We start from the raw sequence: 6,876 nt of genomic DNA, 5'->3' as shown, positions 1-6,876 counted from the left end.
ATGACTGGGTTGCTAGGGTACTGGTGTGCTTCACATGGCATCAGAGCTCAGGAAGTTAAAGACGAGACGGACTGTCCTTGAAATGCTTTACCTTGGAAAATAATTGGAATATGCCAATGACATTTATATAGACATTATGCAAAAAACTTGTACTATTTTCTCACATTTTGTACTTTTTAGAATTTGGGAATCCCCTTAAGTGTGTATTGAATTGTTTACTGATTTTTTTCAGCAAGGGTGTACCTGTTAATCAATAAAAATGGTTTTAAAAAAATTCATTTAAAAATAATTTAAATCGTCATATTAAAAAAAAAAGAGTGTTTAAATTCTGATTACATTTTAGTTTCTTTTTTTATGCTTTGTGGTTTTAGCTCCTGCGTTGACAATCCGATCTGGCTATGTGTGATTCCCAAGTTCAAAAGCGTTTCGGAGTCATATGGGGATGACATCAAGACGGATGGAGGTGACGACAGAAAAGCAGAAGAACCCGGAAAAATCCGTGCAGGAGTGCATTAAGGCGCGACGGAGAAGGTTGGCGAAGTGTGCCAGACTCCACAGGGATTACTTTGGGAGGGAAACTTGTGGTTTATGCTTAAAATAGATCTTTGTCTCCGGGAATTTTTTTATGACACACCTTAAAAATTGTCAACACCAGTTTTTTTCAACCGGTGTGGTGCAATACCTCGATCGTGTGCCGCAGGAAATTGCCCATTTTTGTCTTTGCAAAAAGGTAACTGCGGCATTCATCCATATCAGTAGGTGGCCGCAGATAACTGTTTTTTTATATACTATTTTTTTGCTTATGAGGCAATACAGTACTTTCAATAACTTATTTTGTTGTTGAAGCTGTTCAAGAAAATGTGAATACTATAAAAATCATAACACAATGTAACTGATTTTAATTATTTACCTTTAGTAAAGAAATACGACTAGATAAAAACACTTAGGTTACGTAGTATATTTTCTATATCCAATACAATTTTCGGGAAGGAGGAAGTTAAACAAGACAAAGTGTCAAAGGGAAAGGGGAGGTAATGGGATTGGTTTTCAGAGTCATCATAATTAGCTTTGGTCAAACATGTTGAATGTAATGTACAATATAATATAATCATGCTTTTTTTCTCAAACAGGCAGAAGGAATTGAACTAGCAGACTTTCTTATTTTCTAGAAAGATCAGATAAGAAATTAGATAAATGTCAAACACATGTTAAAAATATAAGGTTGTTGATGAAAATAAAACAAGATGAGAAAAACTTCAATTTGGGTTGATAACATGATACTAAACGCTTTATAAAAATAAAATAGCGTAAAAATTGTGCCAGAAAATACTTTTTAAACATTTTTAACCGGTGGTGTTTCTCAAGATTTTTTTAATTAAAAAAAAAGTGTGCCTTGCCTCAAAAAGGATGACAAATTCTCATCAAGACAATCGACAGAATAAAAGCATAAATTGTAGGGGGAAAAAAGTCTAAAATGAAAAATCTCTCTCATCAAAAACTCAAATAAATACTCCACCTTGATTTGTTCTCCCCGTGCCTATGTGGGTTTCCTCCGGGCACTCCGGTTTCCTCCCACATTCCAAGAACATACATTGTCAGGTAAAAATTGCCCAGCGAGTGAGTTGTCTGTCCCTGTGTGCCATGCGACTGGCTGGCAAACTGGTCGGGGTGTCCCCTTCCCACTGCCCGAAGATGGCTGGGATGGGCTCCAGGACCGCCGCGACCCTACTGAAGATAAGCGGTGGAGATAATTGATGGATGGATGGATTTGTTTTTATATAGAAAATATAAGAAAAATGTGGCCAATGTAGATCATTAGTCTGGTGATTGGCTAGTCAAAGAGTGAAGGAAAAAATAGCTAAATGAATTGACGATGATAACCGTATGACATAACATCGCCGCCATGGCGCTAGTCGCCTTCTTCCCCTGAGGACAGGCTTGTTTATGTGGTGCTATTGACTTAGCTGAGTCTCCCCCTGCGGAGGCCTAAAAGGAAGTGGCTCCAAGAAATCGGTGTACACATTTTCACACGTAGCGCTGGTACGCTGTGACACAGCAATATTATTGTAAAACAAAATGGTTGTGGTGTGATGACCCCCTGAGGAGAAATGCTATGCTAGCATTGACTTGAGCATATTTGTTTAGAAAGATTGATATTGACATTGATATCTCGGTACCTGTATTCGAATGAATTGAAATTTGATCCCCTAAAAAATGTTTTGCTCCGTTATTCGAACAAAAAATCAGATGAACAACCTTGTGCATACCTGAACACACCTAAATACAGCCGAACACGTGGCCAAGTGAGATAAACGACTGTCTTGGCTACTCTAGCCTGGTCGGTTAGCATCATTTCCAGAACGATTGCTCGAACGTCCGACCACACGCTGAGCAATAATTGTGTGTTTTATTTTATTTTTTTGCCCATGATAAAGTATCAAAGAAGGGAGTAAAAGAGGAAAACTGCTAGAACTATCAGAAAGTTGAAGAAATTGTGAAATATGAGAATGGTTTTCGATCCACTGCTCATAGGTACAGTAAATGATTTAAAATGGTTTCATATTTGTGTCTTTATTTTGTGTGATTTTTATTATCAACACATGTATATAACCATTGTCGTTTATGTACATGTTTTAGTAATATGTTGGCTATCTAAGGTTGTTCAAGCAATATTTTTGTTATTTTGGAGTGTGTAGGAATGTATAAAAGTAAAAACCATTACTTCCATGTGAAAAAATGTATCACTACTCGAACAATTTAATGTTGAAACTTATCCCAAATGGATTATGGTATCACTGTAGTTCCTTAAAACTTTTTGTTTCTTCAGGTTTATACAGATATTCAAATTTTGAGTGAATATCAATACCCATACCACGTGTTGGGCATGTTACTTTAAAAAGTAATTAGTTATAGTTACTCACTTCCAAAAAGTAACTGAGTTAGTAATTGAAATACTCTACAGTAAAAGCTAATTAGTTACCAGGGAAAGTAACTATTTCTGTTACTTTAAAAAGAAGTTGTTGTACATAAACGAATTATCTGAGCAAACCCTCTTACCCCCACTTTCCTCCCTTCCCTGCTAGACCACCCCACGCTTTCTGATTGGATGAGCGACCGGAGGCTGGGCCACTAAAGCAATTAGAGCGTTAGCTCAGCTAACTTGCCCTGAAACGCCTTTGTCAGTGATATAAAAGCATGTATGCGATGAAGAGATAGCATAAAAAGTGTAGTTTACTTTTTGCAGAGAGGACTGTTGAGGTGGAGACTGATATATTAGATATATATATATCATAACATTTGTTTGTCAATCAGGCGCAGAAAAAGCACGGTAAGATGGAAGTCTGAGTGATTAGCTGTTACCATAACATTAGTTCCTCAATCTGGCTCTAAAACAAGAGTACCCTCACTCTTCCATTCCAGTTTCAGAGCTATTTAAGTTTAATTGACCTTAATATGAGTTGCTGCTGAGCCTAATTTTAATACCCGCACGGTTAGTTTTTGGTTTAAATGAAAGATTAGTCATCTTTGTCATGATGACTGATTAGTTTCACCTGTGCCCGCTCGTTTGGCCCAGCCACTGCGGGCTTCCCGATTGGTTTCCCGTCCTACCTAAACTCAGTCCTTTCACTCGCCTGTTGTCAGTCCGTCAGAGAACCTCTGTTTATACTTTTTGCACCCGTTTTCCACCGGTCCGTTCCTGACCTGTTTTTTGACCCCGACCACATTTTGCTCTCCCGTTCCGGCTTACGACTCGTTTTTTTTATCCCGACTATGCTTGTTCTCCTGTCCCGGCTATCAACCTGTTTTTTTTTCATCTTCCACACCCAGATCTTCCGCTCTGTATTCGGAACACGTTCCGTTTCTGTGAGCGGCTTGCTTTCCGCGTCCAGTGAGCACATTTCCTCTTTATCTGAATAAACTTGTGGTTAACGTTACGCATCTGGGTCCTAATTCCGTCATGGTCGTGACAATGTTAGTTTTGTTAAAATTCTAATTTACTGTAAAAGGATTCAGAGAGCTATTAAAGTTTGATTTAAGTTAATTAAAAATAATCTTGTTTCTTTTTCTTTGTTAAAAATGTTTTACACCAATTTTGTAAGCTTTACAGCCAACTAACATCGGTTATCGGCCTTCTCTTAATACTGATAATCGGTGTCGGTATCGGCCCTTAAAAATCCATATCGGTCAATCTCTATATCACTTACTGATACCATACATGAAATTCCCTCCTGTTTTCCACAAAATGACTTTTAAAAGTCCTTTACATCTCAAAATATTATGAATTAAGGTATATAAAATATGTATTTATTATTTTATTGTTATTCATTGCTACTATGCCGATTGTACTATTTTTAATAGACAAGGTGGTCACTAATGTGGAATACAAAAATATAAATCCCAATTGTACTACCAGAGGAAAGTTATTGTTTTTTATGGACACATTTTTTAATTATTATCATTTGTTTTAATATTATTAGTTCTCTTTTTAAAGTGTGTGTGTGTGCGTGTGCGTGTTTATTCTCAGCAATATAAATCTTCATTCCTGTGTGATTTCAGTTCCCAGCTGACTCAGGTAACCAGTAAACCATCAGATGTGTAATTACATATAAAATTACATTTCTAAATCAGGTATATTGTTCAGAGAAAGCTAAATCTCAATTTTCTGTCAAATAAAACATAATAAAAACAAGTGGACATTCTGTACGTGAGCATGTGATTCTACATTAACTGACACCTACTGAGAAATCTACGGTTAAAATAATTCAGCTCAAGTACTATTAGATTAGATTAGGTCACAATGTGTTTGTTTAGCCTTGTGTGTGCTTGAAAAATGTATTTCATGAAAACTCGTCACACAACAAGGGATTTCCTTTCCGAATGCATCAGGAGACGTTTGCCGATTTTTTCTTGTATAAATTTTCCTTCAAGATTCAATGAGTTCCTGTACGTGCGTAGGAACTGCCAGACGTTCCCATCCTTCCTTTTGTACTGCTTTAAAAATTCAACCTTGGGGAGGCCTGACCTAAACAATGTGACTCTTTGGAGGCCCATAACGGCTCTTCCCACCACCGAAACAGTCCCCCTCATAGCCCCCAAGAACCATCTTAGTGCTGCTTCCTGTTTGTGTAAAACATTTGTTGTCTTTCACATATATGAAATGCTGACAAGTGTGCAGCTGCAAATTATATTCTAGACATATGAGACATTTCCATAACCTGTCAGAGAAGAATTATTAACCAAGTGCTGACAAACTTTACTGTGATGTTGTGTTCAAAATATAACATATAACATTTAGAATATTTAAAAAAAAATCATGAATTTAACGCAGAATGATTGCAGAAATATTGCAGAGGCGTACCAGAGCGCGACATACAGAATAATAATAATTTATTTGGGGCATGAAATAATCAACAAAATGCATTCCGCATATGAGGCGGGATGAAAACAAATTACAAAAAAACTAAATCTGGAAAACACTGCTGGCAAGGTATGGGAATTCAAGAGTAGATTGAAGACAGCCAAATTTTTTGTGTGTTTTTTGCTTTTTTTTCCTCTTTTCTGTTCTTTGTTTTTGTGTATGTGTTTGTCTTGCTGTCGGTCACCCACTTTCGAGGGATATGACCAGGGTATATAGATAGATAGAAGTGTTGGGATTAAAGGCATGTCTTAAAAATATTTGTTGAGTTTGTACAGTTGTATAGGTATTCCACATTCTTATGTACCATTGTGCTTTTTGCTGTACAAGATTGTAATCTCTTCAAGCTACAAAGGCAACGGAACTACAGTCATTCCGTCAAGGGAGAACATGTTGAGTTTTAGCTATTAGCAACAAATATTGTCCAAGCCTTCGCTATTCCCGATAGATTGCGGTTCAACCTTGTCCTTGGGACATGCACTGCCAACGGACAAAATATGAGTATTGTTTAAACAGGACGGAATGTTTGTACTGAAACAATTACTGAATGTCCATTTTTGTAAATGGCAATTGTATTGCTGCACTCATGGCAAAGTGGAAAGTTACAGTGGAAACGCTAAAGATAAACACTGATTTGTGACACCAGTCATGCAGCATTTTTCATGGTATTTTCAATGTGTATTAAAGAACATCCTAGCCACAAAAAAAGGAGAAATAGGAAGAAATATTCTCAACCGTGTATGAAATGAATAGCCTTTGGTAATCAAAACCTATTAACAAGTATTTCTAAGAATACAGTGCAGCCGGAAAGTATTCACAGTGCTTCACTTTTTCCACATTTTGTTATGTTACAGCCTCATTCCAAATTGTATTAATTTAATCTCTTATCTCAAAATTCTACACAAAATACTCTATTATGACAATGTGAAAAAGTTTTTTTTTAACTTTTTTTTAATTTATTAAAAATAGAAAACTAAGAAATCACATTTACATAAGTATTCACAGCCTTTGCCATGAAGCTCATAATTGAGCTCAGGTCCATCGTTTTTCCACTGATCATCCCTGAGATCTTTCTACAGCTTAATTGGAGTCCACCTGCAATAAATTCAGTTGATTGGACATGATTTGGAAAGGCACACACCTGTCTATATAAGGTCCCACAGTTGAGTGTGCATGCCAGAGCACAAACACCAAGCATGAAGTCAAAAGAACTGTCTGTAGACCTGCGAGACAGGATTGTCTTGAGGCACAAATCTGGGGAAGGACACAGAAAAACTTATGTTGCTTTGAAGGTCCCAATGAGCACAGTGGCCTCCATTATTCGTAAATGGAACACATTTGGAACCACCAGGACTCTTCCTAGAGCTGGCCGGCCTTCTAAACTGAGCGATTGGGGAAGAAGGGCCTTAGTCAGGGAGGTGACCAAAAACCCGATGGTCACTCTGTCAGAGCTCCAGCGT

At 37.2% G+C, this 6,876-nt stretch overlaps 1 protein-coding gene across 1 annotated transcript in view; it reads left to right on the top strand.

Moving 5' to 3' along the window:
- The first annotated feature begins 490 nt into the window (after window positions 1-490).
- agtr1b (angiotensin II receptor, type 1b) overlaps window positions 491-6,876 on the top strand; it is a 39,486-nt gene continuing 33,100 nt past the window's right edge. Inside the window, exon 1 of the mRNA XM_088322235.1 lies at window positions 491-531. The gene's annotated coding sequence lies outside the window, so the exon portion shown is untranslated. The remainder of the gene's footprint in view (window positions 532-6,876) is intronic.

The sequence above is a fragment of the Urocampus carinirostris genome, chromosome 18 (assembly GCF_059441175.1).
Source record: "Urocampus carinirostris isolate Australia breed hairy pipefish chromosome 18, RoL_Ucar_1.0, whole genome shotgun sequence".
Classification (NCBI taxonomy): domain Eukaryota; kingdom Metazoa; phylum Chordata; class Actinopteri; order Syngnathiformes; family Syngnathidae; genus Urocampus; species Urocampus carinirostris.
Note: the sequence above shows the minus strand (reverse complement) of the source record. Positions and strands in the feature narration are given on the sequence as shown.